Source organism: Scylla paramamosain, chromosome 11, assembly GCF_035594125.1.
Source record: "Scylla paramamosain isolate STU-SP2022 chromosome 11, ASM3559412v1, whole genome shotgun sequence".
Lineage (NCBI taxonomy): Eukaryota > Metazoa > Arthropoda > Malacostraca > Decapoda > Portunidae > Scylla > Scylla paramamosain.
In genome coordinates, this window is record NC_087161.1 from 26,841,600 (window position 1) to 26,855,277 (window position 13,678).

The 13,678-nt window shown below is 41.9% G+C and overlaps 1 long non-coding RNA gene across 2 annotated transcripts in view; it reads left to right on the forward strand.

Moving 5' to 3' along the window:
• The first annotated feature begins 268 nt into the window (after positions 1-268).
• LOC135105146 (uncharacterized) overlaps positions 269-13,678 on the forward strand; it is a 78,577-nt gene continuing 65,167 nt past the window's right edge. The window contains exons 1-2 of one of the 2 annotated variants that reach the window (XR_010270722.1): positions 269-430; positions 1,561-1,955. This is a non-coding gene — a long non-coding RNA (uncharacterized LOC135105146). The remainder of the gene's footprint in view (positions 431-1,560; positions 1,956-13,678) is intronic. The other variant, XR_010270723.1, reaches the window with a different exon arrangement.

The window sequence follows — 13,678 nt, forward strand, 5'->3', positions numbered from 1 at the left end:
TGCAGAAAGAAAGAATTATCTAAGATAAAGAATGTGCAGCATTTCCTCTCCGAACACCCGGCCAGCAGCAGGCCAGGCCAGCCAGGGAGGGGCGGGGCGGGGTGTTGGTCGTCAACTAGCCGGCGAAACTGCCCGAATCTCACCGCTTCTGGAATAGCAAACAACAAAACAACACAATTACATTCATTTCAGGAATATAATACAGACACCTCTTAAATCTTGATCCAATTTAAATGTCCCGTAAATATGAAGGATGCAGGACGCAGCAAACACCAGTCACTGCATCACCCCTCACAGTCACAGTGCTGTGCGGGGCGGTGGACGAAGGAACTAGTTAGATACCTCACGCTGCCTTAGGTACTGTCCACACACACTGCCACTTGTTCCCTGACGGTGAGGAGGTACTGAAGGACGTGCTATTAATCCCCAGGTAGAGTAAAGCTTCGAGTTGATGTACAATTGGGGAAAGCAGTGTGTTTGGTGGTAGTGGTGGAGAGTTGGCAGGGCAGCACGGGAGGGTCAGGTATAAACACCGCATTGTTGTTATGAATTTTCAGGAATATCAGGTTTATTCATGAACTGTTGCTTGAATATCTAGTGTGCCTTTGTAAGCGTCATGCTGTGTATGGCTTGTCCTAAATGCAACAATAGACGGTGTGTTGGTGAAAGTTTGGTAAAGGGTGTATATGTGTGTGTGTGTGTAGCAGACCATTCTATATACCTGAACACACACACACACACACACACACACACTCTCTCTCTGGAAATGCTGTTAAGAGGACGTGTTGCCTCAAGGTTAATACGTACATCGTTAGGTAGACCAGGGTAGGGTAGGAAATGTTCTTGAGTGTTAAGGGCTTGTTAGGTGGCAGGGGGGGGGGGGACGGTGGAGAGTTGAATGGTGGTTAGGGGAATGTGTACGTAGCGGTTAAGAGAGTGAATGTACGCAGGTGTCGCTAAGGCGTGTCCGTGGAGTGTCCGTGACTTAAACAATACTCCTTGGACATGGCGTGTGTGCTTTTCAATGGCAGTGTCAGTTATTTCTTTATTTTTTCTTTTTCTTTCTTTTTCTTATTTTTCTCCTCGGCTCCTCGTCTTGTTTCTTTCTCTCTTTCTCTCCTCCCCCTCTTCCTTCTCTTCCTCGTCCTGTTTTTTTCTCTTTATTTCTTTCTATTTCTTTCTTTCTTAACTATCTTTCTTTATTTCTTACCTTTTCCTTTCTTCTTGTTCTTTTATCCTTTGTTCATTTCTTTAATACTTCCTTTCTAACTTTCTTCAGTGCTCCCGTTCTTTCTTTCTTTTTTTTCTTTCTCTCTTTTTCGTTTCTTTCGTTCTTTCCCTCTTTCTTTATTTTCTAGTGAGGTGTTTACACAACAATGAAGAGAATATGCTATATGCCTTTTATGTTTACTGTTATTTCCTAGCGCTGTTAAGAGGAATGGATGATTTGAATAGTGAATATAGTGGATGAATAAGCGAATAATGGTAGCAAAGTTTTAAGTGACTCATCTAAATAGTTTTGCTTGTTTATTCATTTTTTTTTTATCAATTTGCTTGCAGATCCGGTACCCTCCCCACTTCCCCCCTACCTCCTGCACGAACAGTTATCAATGAAATGCAGTGATTTTTTTTCTTTTTTTTTTTTTTCTTTAATGATTATTTGATGTGGAAAAGTGTGCCGCGTTATGAGATTATTGTTTTTTTTTTTCTTGTTTTAGTGAAATGATAATGAAGACTGACGAAAGAATATACACCGTGCTTGGATAAGGAGAAAAGACAGACGGACAGAGAGAAAGAGAAAAAAAAAGTTGGAAAAAGAGAAAATGAAAAATAGTGTTGAATGTAAAGTGAAAAAAAAGAAAAGAAGGGAAAAGAAACAAAAACAAGCAAACAAGCAAACAAACAAACAAATAGAAGTGCAAGGAACGCCAACTCCTGCAGAAGAATGACGAAAAGTAAGTTCACGTACCTTGATTTGTAACTTAGATTTATTGTTCATTACACACACACACACACACACACACACACACACACACACACACACACACACACACACACACACACACACACACACACATACATCTGTCTCACCTGGCCGTCTACTCACCTAATAATTATATATAACCCTTTTTCTTTTTTCTTTTTTAAATTGCAATGATTTTTTTTGGCTTATCTTTTTACCATTATATTTTTGCTTTGATGTTCTCTACTCTTCTTTTTATTTTCTATCATCTTCATTGCTAACCTACGAGTACTTTTAAATTCTGCGCCATATGAAATTTGTTTATTCTTGTATTTTTTAACCCTCGCTTCCTTGTTTCTGCTCAACTTTCCTGCACTGTTATGACTTTGCGTGGAATGACAACAAGATATACCTCCCGGATTCATGCACCTTCGCGTGGGGCATTGTGGGGAGGACTGTCTGCCTTAAGAGTGTTTATTTCACAAACTTTCTCCGTCTCAAAGCGCGTTCACCCATGAGTCTTTCGTGCCGTCACATCAAAAGAGACGTCGGGATGTACCTCTGGATTGGCGTGTGTGTCTTTCTTTCTTCAAATGTTTCTTATTGGTCTTGTTGGGTTTGGAGTCTTCGCTTCAAAGTATGTTGACTTGCATTCCAAATTTTCTTCAATGTTTTTCTTTGTTCACGATTGTCTTTTGTACTTGAATGTCTTTCTGCTGTGTGCTGTACTTCGTGTTCTCTGTGCAGCGTTGCGTGAGTGAATACTGTTGTCTGCGTATTGTTCGTCATGTAATAAAAGATGCTGGAGGGATGGGGAGTAACTCACTGGCTTGCGTACCATACACATCCATCTCTTGAAACTCCTGTCGTTTATATTTCTGGCTGGAATCTTACCAGAATTGTTGCACGACTTGCCAAAACTTCTTTCATTAAGAGAAAGCGCCATTCTTACCAATTCTTAACTTCTCCCGTGACTTCTGGTATGTATCCAAAATATTTTCAATTTTCCTTTATTCCTTTCTCTTTCGTTCAGTCCAGAGCGCGACGCTGCTGTCTCCTCGTCTCCAAAGTTGAATTCATTGCTCGAACCTTCCTAAGTTAGGCGATTCTGAGCTTTTCCCTTCCTCACCTCCGCCATCTAACTGACTTAAGGCCGTTATGAGAGTAAAAATTCCCCCTAATGATTTCCATCCCTTATTTTGCTGGCTTTCACCCTCAGACGGCTTATGGTCTGGCTGGAGCTCTTCTGTTGTCTTCGAGGGCTTGGCTCACGTGCTCCCATCCCTCCCAGTCAAACACATCCGTCTCTCTCTGTCAACATTCTCCTTTTGGAAGTTTGCTTACACTCAACCTGTTTCAGCGAAGGGCAAACACTCAACCTTTTCAAAATACAGCTTTCACCTCCCGCCTTTCTAAATTGTGAAGTCTTTCCTGGATAAGAAGATTCCCAGAGACCCACTCCTTCCAACTCACAACCTTTCATGTCACCGAAATGTTCAGTGACTGTCAACGGAGTGTTAGTTATTCCCCATTACGTGTTTGTGTGAACTAATTTCTATCGCCTAAGTGATGTTGCGACGTGGAATCTTCTTCTTCTGTCCATTGTCGTTAATTTTACTGAGTTTCTTTCCTGGGCGTCGTGTTGCTGTTGTGGCGGACGATGACTGCCTACTTTCTCCCGGCCGACCTTCCTTTAAAGCTCAGCATTCCAGGGCTGTCTTCCAGTAAGAATCTCAATTACATACATGCGTCAACTCTTGCTGAATAAGCTTTTGTGTTCATTCTGAAAATTTTTCACTCACTCCTAGATGCTGACGTTTTGCAAGAGCCTCTTACTTGTGTGTGTGTGTGTGTGTGTGTGTGTACATATGTGGATGAGGGACGCGATTTCACTTACTCAGTAGCACCTCTGAACAGGTTGTGAGTGACGCTAATTTGCATTCTTTAACTGACTGACTTCAGCTCACAGTCTGCGGCAGTGGTGATGGCGTGAGTCCTTAGGTATGCCATGAGACGCGGTTCTCTCTTGTGTCTGACTCGTTACAACCCTTTCACACCAAGGTTATAGACTATAAATCATGTAGGCCCTGTTTCGCGCGAACGTTTCCATACGCTCGTTCAGTGTCGCGCGTTCAGGTGATCTATTTGTGATCTCCTTCACACGAGAGTCTGTTGACGGGCTCACGGAAAACGGTGGTGTGAAAATAAGGGATGGCGTGCTGGGCGAGGGTTTCTCCTTCCGTGTCTTGCGAAGCAGTGCCATGTGCCAGTTAGGTATTTCACATTAAGATGGGATTAGGATGTTCTCTCTCTTCCGTTATTGACTGACTGATTGGTCCTCCTTCCTGTTATTAACTGAATGACTAACTGGTTATTCTTCCTTTCTGTTATTAATTGATTGACTGACCGATTGGTTATTGCTATTAATTGATCGATTGACTGATCGGTTTTCCCTGTTATCAACTGAATGACCGACTGTTTGATTCCTCTTGTTATTAATTGACCGAATGAATGATTAATTAGTTGATTCTCCTTCCTGTTTTTAATTTACTGATTGACTGACTAGTTTACGCGCCGCAATGAACTCTCAAGTCGTATACTCTATATCACCACAAACCCACCTAAGACAGTCCCGCTCCTTCCTGACCTCCCTCCCTCCTGACTCCCAGCACTCATTAGTATTCACTCCGTCATTCCCAGCGTGTCAATTTCGTAAAAAGCTTCGTTATGGCTCGCGCTGCTTCGGTTCCCTGAGCGAGGTTCGCGAAGCACTCAGGGGTCGTTCCTGGAGGTCGTTAGGCTTCAACCGCCGGCCACTCGGGGGAGGCGATTGCAGGCTGGTTGATGGCGGCGTCCTGCTCTACATTCATTTCTGTTGCTCTGAGACTTTAAAAGAGAAGGAAAAGAGAAGGAAAAGAAAAGAAGCGTTGTCTGGCGGAGTATCGCTTGTTCTGTCCGTCTGTTTGACTGTTCGACTTCTGCGTGGGAATAAGGAATAAGTCACTTGGTCAACTGATTGTGGGTGAGGCAGGGACGGGAGGGGAAAGGGAATGTTTGGAAAGAACCGTCATGTGGAGAAGGAAAAAAAACAGTGATTCAGTAAGTGGGTAAATAGTTCAGTTGAGAGAGAGAGAGAGAGAGAGAGAGAGAGAGAGAGAGAGAGAGAGAGAGAGAGAGAGAGAGAGAGAGAACAATGCGGAAAGAAAGAAAGGAAGGAAGGTAAAAATAAAGGTTTGAGATTCTGAAAAAAACACTATCATGGAGAAAAGGAATAATAAAACAATGATTTAGCAAGTAGACAAACAGATAAACTGAGAGGAAAAAAGAAACTAAAAGGAGGAAAGAAAGAAACAAAGACAAAAAAAAAATATTGAGACTGGAAAGAATCGCCATGAATAAAGAAAAGAAAAAAAAAAGTAATTCACTAAGTAGGCAAACAGTAAATGACAAGAAACAGAAAACGAAAAACAAGACTTGAAACTCATTACAACACAAGGTGGCTTAAAACTACACCAGCTCACAACACAAGGGAGTGATAGCATAAGGGATCGATGCCAGCAGGACGGGCATTGACAAGCCAAAGATTAGAGAGGAGGGGGGACGCGCTACTTAAAGGGCGCGCATGGTGTTTACAGGGAAGGGAGGCCTGATTACCGTGGCTGCGTGTGGGGCGAGAATGTGCTGCGAGATATTACGAGGGATGATTTGAGATTGTCTGATAATGTGCTGAGGATGATGATGATGAGAAATTGATGAGTGTGAGAGTCTAGTGGGTTGTGGAAGTGAGAGTGGAGTGGTGGAGAGGAGGAGAGGTAAGCTTACGATGAAGGTGGACGGTTGGGATGGAATGGACGAGTGGAGAGATGGAGCGGCTGGATGGTGTAAGAGGATGAGATGGATGCGTGGAGTGAGAACAGTGTAGGAGAAAAGTATATGGCGTTTCTGTATGGCAATTTAGGGAGAAAGTAAGACATATTCAAGAGATACATGTACAGCTAAAAACATATTGTATACACGATTTTTCATTTTTAGATTTCCTCGGCTTATTACTTTCAGTGTGTGTGTGTGTGTGTGTGTGTGTGTAAGTGAGTATGTGAGAGAGTAGCTGCAGCAACCGATCATAAACACATACCATCCCCCCCTCCTCTTGAATCATGACCACTACAGTAAGGCTCAAGGGTGGGACAGGACACAGCTGAGTCATTACACCACAAACTCCCAACACAAGCAACTCCATGAACTGCCAAAGCCTGAGACTGCCCCGTGACAAGCTGGCGTGGCGGGGAGCTCGACTCACTCATCCCCTCCCCCACGCCTGAGCCGCTGATCCCAGGAGCCAGAGAGTCGGGCAACAGGTGGCGGGAGGCGGCGAGGCTATCACCATATTATTTATCTAGCAGCGCCATGACAGGGGGAAACGAATTCTACTGATCGTGTGCTGAGCTGATCCGGGGTACTGGTGGGGCAGCTGGTGGCGGGAAATTTATTCATGAATACAGCTATGCATGCACGCCTGGTCAGACAGCTGTATTCATGCCACCCGGGGTTTTCTGGGCTGCAAAATGTACTGAAGGGGAGTCGTGGCTGCCGGCGATGATGATTTGCTGATAAAGGGGAGAGATGAGTGCTGCTTTGCTGGGTATGTAGGGGCTGGATTTGCAAACATTTTGGGTTGTCATAAAGACTATTTTCAAAGGTCCCCTAGATGATTAGTCAGGTTTTCACGGGTGCTTATCTCATACCTGCTGCAGAGTTCTTGTTATCTTATCACTGGGATCATGGAAACTCCCTTGAAAACTCACTTGAAAACCCCCCTTGAAAACTCGCGTGGAAAATCCTTTGAAGACTCCAGTAACGTTTCCAAGGGCCGATTAAAAGCAGTGCAGATAAGAAGTCGAGACGTTTCAAAGAGGGGTCCGTACTGTTATCTTGAAATGTTCCGGGAAATGGTGTGTTCCTCCCAGTGAGTCTCGTCCAGTACAGCTGTGAGGTATGTAAACTATAGAAATTGCAATTTTACAGAGGGATTCAGCTTCTGTTTTGACGATAAGAAGAAAAAAAAACAGCAAAAAACAAGGAGGACGACAATAATATACTACTACTACTACTACTACTACTACTACTACTACTACTACTACTACTACTACTACTACTACTAAACGTCTCTTTTCCGGGTGCGACTGAGCAGCATTTACCATTAGTCGTCAGGGAAGGGAGTGCGTGCATGGTGTGGCTTCCTTGCTGGTCCCTTCGGTGATCAGCTGCTGTGTGTGTGTGTGTGTGTGTGTGTGTGTGTGTAAGGATGGTGCTTCTCTATAATAATTGCCCTTCTTTTTGCCTTTTTATTCTTTCATTTATCTTTATTCTATATTTTCTTTGTGTGTGTGTGTGTGTGTGTGTGTGTGTGTGTGGTAAGAATGGTGTTTGTAATGGTGGTGTTTCTATACAGTGATTGTTTATTTGCTTTATGCCCCTCCACTTACCTACATCTTATTTTCATTTATTTACTTACCGCAGGAACCGCCATGTGTAGGCCGGATGACTTCTCGCAGCTTCCATTATTTTCTCATTTTCTTATTTGTATGTCTTTGTTATACATCTATTAGTATTATCTGTCTGTCTATCTGTCTTTCTACATTTTGTCTGTCTCTGTCTGTTTCTCTGTCTACTAGTCTGTGTGTCTTTATTGATTTGTGTTAATTGGTTAATCTGCCTACATATGTATGTGCTATGCATGTATGTATGTATGTATGTATGCATTCATTCATTCATTTATTTATTTACTCATTAATATATTCATATACATCTATCTACCTAACTAATTGTCTATCTATCTGCCTTTCTACCTGTTAATCTATTTAGTAATTCATCTTTCCATCCATCTAATTACTCACACACACACACACACACACACACACACACACACACACACACACACACCAAGACTCACCCCAATACACACCCAGAGCCACAGACTCCTTTTCCCCAAACCCACATCCCCCAAAGGCAACCCCCCTCCCCATCCCGAGACACCCCCACCCCCCGTCCTCTCCCCAACAGTACCATCACCATAACAAAGAAATCAACATTAACATTATACAAATAATGGGGGATTTCCAGTGTTCTGTTGTTGCGTGGTGCTTTTGTCTGAGCGGTGACAAAGGCTTCCGCGTAATTACAATAGTTACTAATCGCAAGTAATAATACAGTAATACTGAGCGGGAGTCAACAGCTGTTTTTTTTTTATTATTATTATTTTCTCTTCTGTTTTTTTTTTCCTTCTTTTTTTTGTCAGCTTATTTTGACGGTTGATATATTTCTGTGTGTATCGTGTTATTTTGTTCGTTTATTTTCTGTTTTATTTTGATTTGTTTTATTTGGATGTATTTTGTATCACCTTCTTCTTCTTCTTCTTCTTCTTCTTCTTCTTCTTTCATCGTTATCTATTTACTTATCTGTTTTTATGTTTACTTATTTATTTATTTTCTTTATCTATTTTCACCCCAGGAGGTTAATTTACCCTCAGGAATCATTAGATAGGGCAGGACAAGGCGCGAGGTAGTGGGCAGGGGAAATATTGGCAGTGATGTGGTGAGATGTGATTGTTAGTGATGGAGGCAGGCTGCTCTAATGATCACACGATACAACACACACACACACACACACACACACACACACACACACACACACACACACACATACACAGGTCTTCACTCCGCCATTCAGGATATAACAAGAAATAACAGGATAGAACAAGAAATAACGGGTTCAAGCTTGAAAAATTTAGGCTTAAAAAAAGAGATAGGAAGAAATTGGTTCTCAAATAAAGTGGTAAATGAATAGAGCGGACTCAGTAATCAAGTTGTTAGTGCTAAGTCATTAGGGAGCTTTAAGAGAGGATTAGACAGATTTATGGATGGGGATGATAGGTGGAAATAGGTAGGTATGTTTTATACAGGGGCTGCCACGTGTAGGCCTGATGGCTTTTTGCAGCTTCCCTTATTTCTTATGTTTTTATGTTCTTATCTATAATCTACAACCCACAACTCACTCAACTCAACTTATAAGATACAACTAAATTTATAACTTACAACCGTACCCACTTATAGACCCATAGAACAACAAATACTCTTAAGCAACTCAACTATTAACTGTCCCCGCACTATATTACACAAACTAGCACACTTTTTAAGGAGTCAGGACATTAGAGGACTAGAATGAAGGAAAGTCGTAAACATTTAAAGTAATCATGCTATGCTACTTTTATCCTACTGCACAATTGAATATCCCTGTACTCTGTTACATATATTAGTTCACCTTTCTATAGACGACGTGAAGTGTAAGCAAGGTATACATTCTCTCAGTACCTTCATTCATCAAGATCTCGAGAGTGACGTGAGGTCCCCGGGGAATAAAAATGAGTGTTTGCTAAGCTCCTCTCAACACTGCAAGATCGACCCTCTCTCCTCCTCGTGCAAGGCGTGTTGTTGGCTGCGCTGCCTTTGAGAGTGTGTTGTGTTGTGCTGGGGAGGTTTGTGTACCGATACTCAGACGCGAGGAAGTACGTGTGTGTGTGTGTGTGTGTGTGTGTGTGTGTGTGTGTGTGTGTGTGTGTGTGTGTGTGTGTGGGTTTTAGTATGTGTGTAGAGAGAGGGTGGTGTTTTTGGTGTTTTTGCTGTCCTTGTGTTGTTTGGCAGTGGTGGTGATGGTGATGGCACACACACACACACACACACACACACACACACACACACACACACACACACACACGCTCATGGAGGTAAACAGTGTGGTGTTATTGTAGTCGAAAGTCATGTCAAAATCCAAAGAGAGAGAGAGAGAGAGAGAGAGAGAGAGAGAGAGAGAGAGAGAGAGAGAGAGAGAGAGAGAGAGAGAGAGAGAGAGAGAGAGAGAGAGAGAGAGAGAGAGAGGAGAGGGAAAGGAGAACAAGAAGGAAGAAAAAGGATATGAAGGAGAACGAAGAGAGAAGAGAAAGACAAACTGGGAAAGGAGTAAGAAAGGGCGGGGATGAAAAGCGATAAAGAGGAGAAGGAGGAGGAGGAGGATGAAAAAGACAGAAGTGGATAAGTTATGGCGAGGGGAAGAGGAAGAAGAAGGAGAGGGAAAGGCTGACAATAAAGAGGGATGATGGGAGAGGGAGAGGAGGAGGCAGGAGATGAGGCACAGAGAGGAAGAAGAAGAAGGAGGTGAAGATGAAGATGAAGAAAACAATGTCTGACAAATACTTTCATCAATGACACCCCTAATTCTCCTTGTTCTTCTCGGATCTTTTAACACAAACCACTCCATTACCCCACAATTCATTTCCATTCGATTCATAGACGTGGAATTAACTGAAGTTCTTGACATTACCACTAGGGAACAACAGTACGTCTCCGCAACCTGACATTTACCTAAGCCTCCCCACACTGCCACTGTCAACCTTCAGATGCTCCCACACACCCCATCAATCTCCATTCCCCGCCTCAAGTTGCTCCCCGGCCTGACAGATGTGCTTCGTTTGCACCAACCCATCCACTCACCCCTCGCATGTGTCTTTCAATCACCAGCCTCTTCTCCTTCTCCTATTCCTTCTTGTTCTTCTTGTCCTCCTCCTCCTGCTGTCGTATTTTCATGGATCATAGTCTTATTCTCTTATTCGTTTGCTCCTAACACATCCACGCTCCCTCTCGCCCTCTCATATATCTTTCAATCACCAGTTTCCTCCTCCTCCTCCTCCTCCTCCTCCTCTGGCTGTCATCTCTTACGTTCACAGCTCATCTTAAACGCTTTGGTCGCTTACTGGGACTTTTCGAAGGTCACACAAGTCGGATTCTGGTGAACTTTTTATTTATCTAAGTATTTTTTTTTCAGTAGTACATAATCCTTATTGGTTTTCTCATACTCGTACTATTACTAGAATCATGAAAGCACTTGAAGACCTCAGTAACTTCCACTATAACGTGCTGAAGGTAACAAGGGTGAAGCGCCAAACGTTTGAGAGCAAGAATCTAGTATGAAATGTTACGTAAAAGAAGGGAAGAAGAGAAAGAGAAAGAAGAGGAAAAATAAGAAGAGAAAGAAGAGGAAGAATTATAAGGAAAAGAAGGAAAATAAAATAAAAAAAAGAGTAATATTATCCGGTGTAAAAAAAAAAAAAAAAAAAAATTCAGTAATACCTTTGTAGCGAAAACAGAATTACAGAAAAAATGTACCACAATTCTCTCTCTCTGGCATGGAAACACCTCAACATTTATACAGACACAAATGCGCACAATTACGAAATGAAAATAAAAAAAAGGAGTAATCCAAAAAATAACAAGCATACACAATATAATATTCCCCTAAATATAATTGTGTGGCCAAATATACGACGCAATAAGGTTTTCACGTTAATCCAATTAGGCTCCTATGATAAATAAGCTGCGGCCTAAAATAGCGAGCCTCAAAGCGCGGCGGCCTGAGGGAAAGCCGCGTCAGCTTAATAGATCAAGCGGCGCCTGTGTAATCAATGAGAGATTACCATAACGGGATTAACAACACTAAGCAACACAAATTTCGTTATCAGCGTGTCAATCGAATACATGGATTTTTTAATTGGTTTACTTGTTTGTATTGGCGTGAGATTCCTTTTGTTGGACTCGAGACACAGACAGGAGCGGTTCAATTCGACATGTGAAACTTCCGTGGCTTGAGGATTATAGAATTATAACACCAAGCAATACAAATTTCGTTATCACCGTGTCAACTGAATACACAACTTATTCATTTATTTATTATTTGAGTCAGATTCCTTGGGCTGGACGCGAGACAGACGAGAGCAGTTTCATTCGATACGTGAAACCTTCCGCGCCGTGAGAATTGATTTAATTATCCACCGCTGCGTCATGATAATGGAGGAGAGGGAAAGCAGGCCACAATTAAAGGTTCAGCCATGAAGTGTGCGTGCGTGGATGAGCGAATTATGAATCAGTTGAGGAATAGGAGAGAGAGAAAGACTGAAAATAGTTTAATATCACAGAAACCAAACGTTCCTTACTTAAAGAAGAACCATTGTACGTATGTAAAGTATTTTCTTGAGCTCTTAGGAGTAGTATGTAGATAATAACCATATTTCACTTTTAAAACAAATGAACACACTAAAAAGACACTTTATAGATTGATATATGATTTTTATATCATTATTCTTCTACTTTTCATGATTCACCATTCTGTAATCTTTGAGGAAAATTCTTAATCGCAGAAATGTTTATTTATTTTTTTTACAGGTTCCGAGCTTAATAAAAAAAAAAAATTCCAATCAAAATTTCTATCTGATTATAGGGATATGTTTTAAAAATGTCAAGATGTATTAGTGCACCGTTAGTTAATATGATCAGGAGGTGAGGAGCTGGAGATAAATAGATAGAAAAACTTAATATCACTAGAGCTAAGAAAAATATATCCAAGAGTACTGAAAGAATGCAGAGATAAGAGTATGATCAGTGAACCTTTAGTTGATCTCTTAAGGAAGTCAATGGATATAAGAGGATTAACGAGAGGTACTGTTAATTTGGGGACAAGCGAATGTAGCCCCAGTTTTAAGACAGATTAAGAAAAGAGACGGCGTAGTGTGTGAATAAGACGTGTTGGCATTGTGACGAGATGAAACCTGCATGTACGTACGAGTATTTTCTATTTCTAAGACACAAGATTAAGAAAGGAGGCGGCGTGGTGTGTGAATATAAAACGTGCTGGTGCTGTGTCGAGACGAAGCGTGCTCTCCATGGGTTGGGCGTGGCCGTGTTGGCGTGAATTATAGAAATACTTGACTACCGCCCGTGCGCCGCGTCCATCTTTTGAAACACGAAGCTTGCAGCCCAGCGGAACACCCTAAGTATCACCTCCCACCTGATTTTCTTGGAGGAGCTTGTGAGGGTCAGGGGTCAGGGGTCAGGGGTCATTCTGTACGTGAGGGTAAAGTTGGGTGTTGTTTTAGTGATGCGTGTTAGTTTTATTACTGTTGTGTGTTGTTGTTGTTGTTGGTTTTTTGTTAATTTGTGTTTTTAGTGTGACTGATGTTGTGTGGTGTTGCTGTACGTGCTCCTTGAATCCTCCTCCATTTCCCTTCATCAGCTAGTTCCTTGTTAATATCGTCGGTTGTTGTTGTTGATGATGTTTTTCATTTTCTTCTTTTCTTTTCTTCTTCTCTTTTCTTTTCTTGTTTTTCTTTTTCTTCTTTTTTTCTTCCTTTTCTTCATTTTACCACTACTACTACTACTACTACTACCACTACCACCACCTCTGTCGTAACTCAATACTGCATGCAACCTACGCATCTGAAGAGAGAACTCCAGGGAAGAGGGAGAGCAGAAGCAAAAAAAAAAAAAAAAAAAAAAAAATATATGGCCAGTAAGCAAGAAACAGACTTTATCCTCAACTTAGCCCAATCTTTCTCAAACTTCTTCACTTCATTCCCCTCAACATCCTGATCCTTCTCCCTCCCCTCACAACTCCCCGCCCTGCCTTCCAATCCTCCCCTCCCCGCCCCGCCCTCCACTCTTGAAGCTCCCAGCCTGGCCCTTCGCAGATAATGGCGGGATATATATATATAGCTTTGGTTCTTTTGTTGTATTTGTTGTGTTTTAAAGCTTATGGTTGTTAGGAAGTGTAATTTGGTTTGATTTACTGAGGTTGTTGACTGTTTTGTTTCTTGTTCAGTTGTTTGTTTTGTTG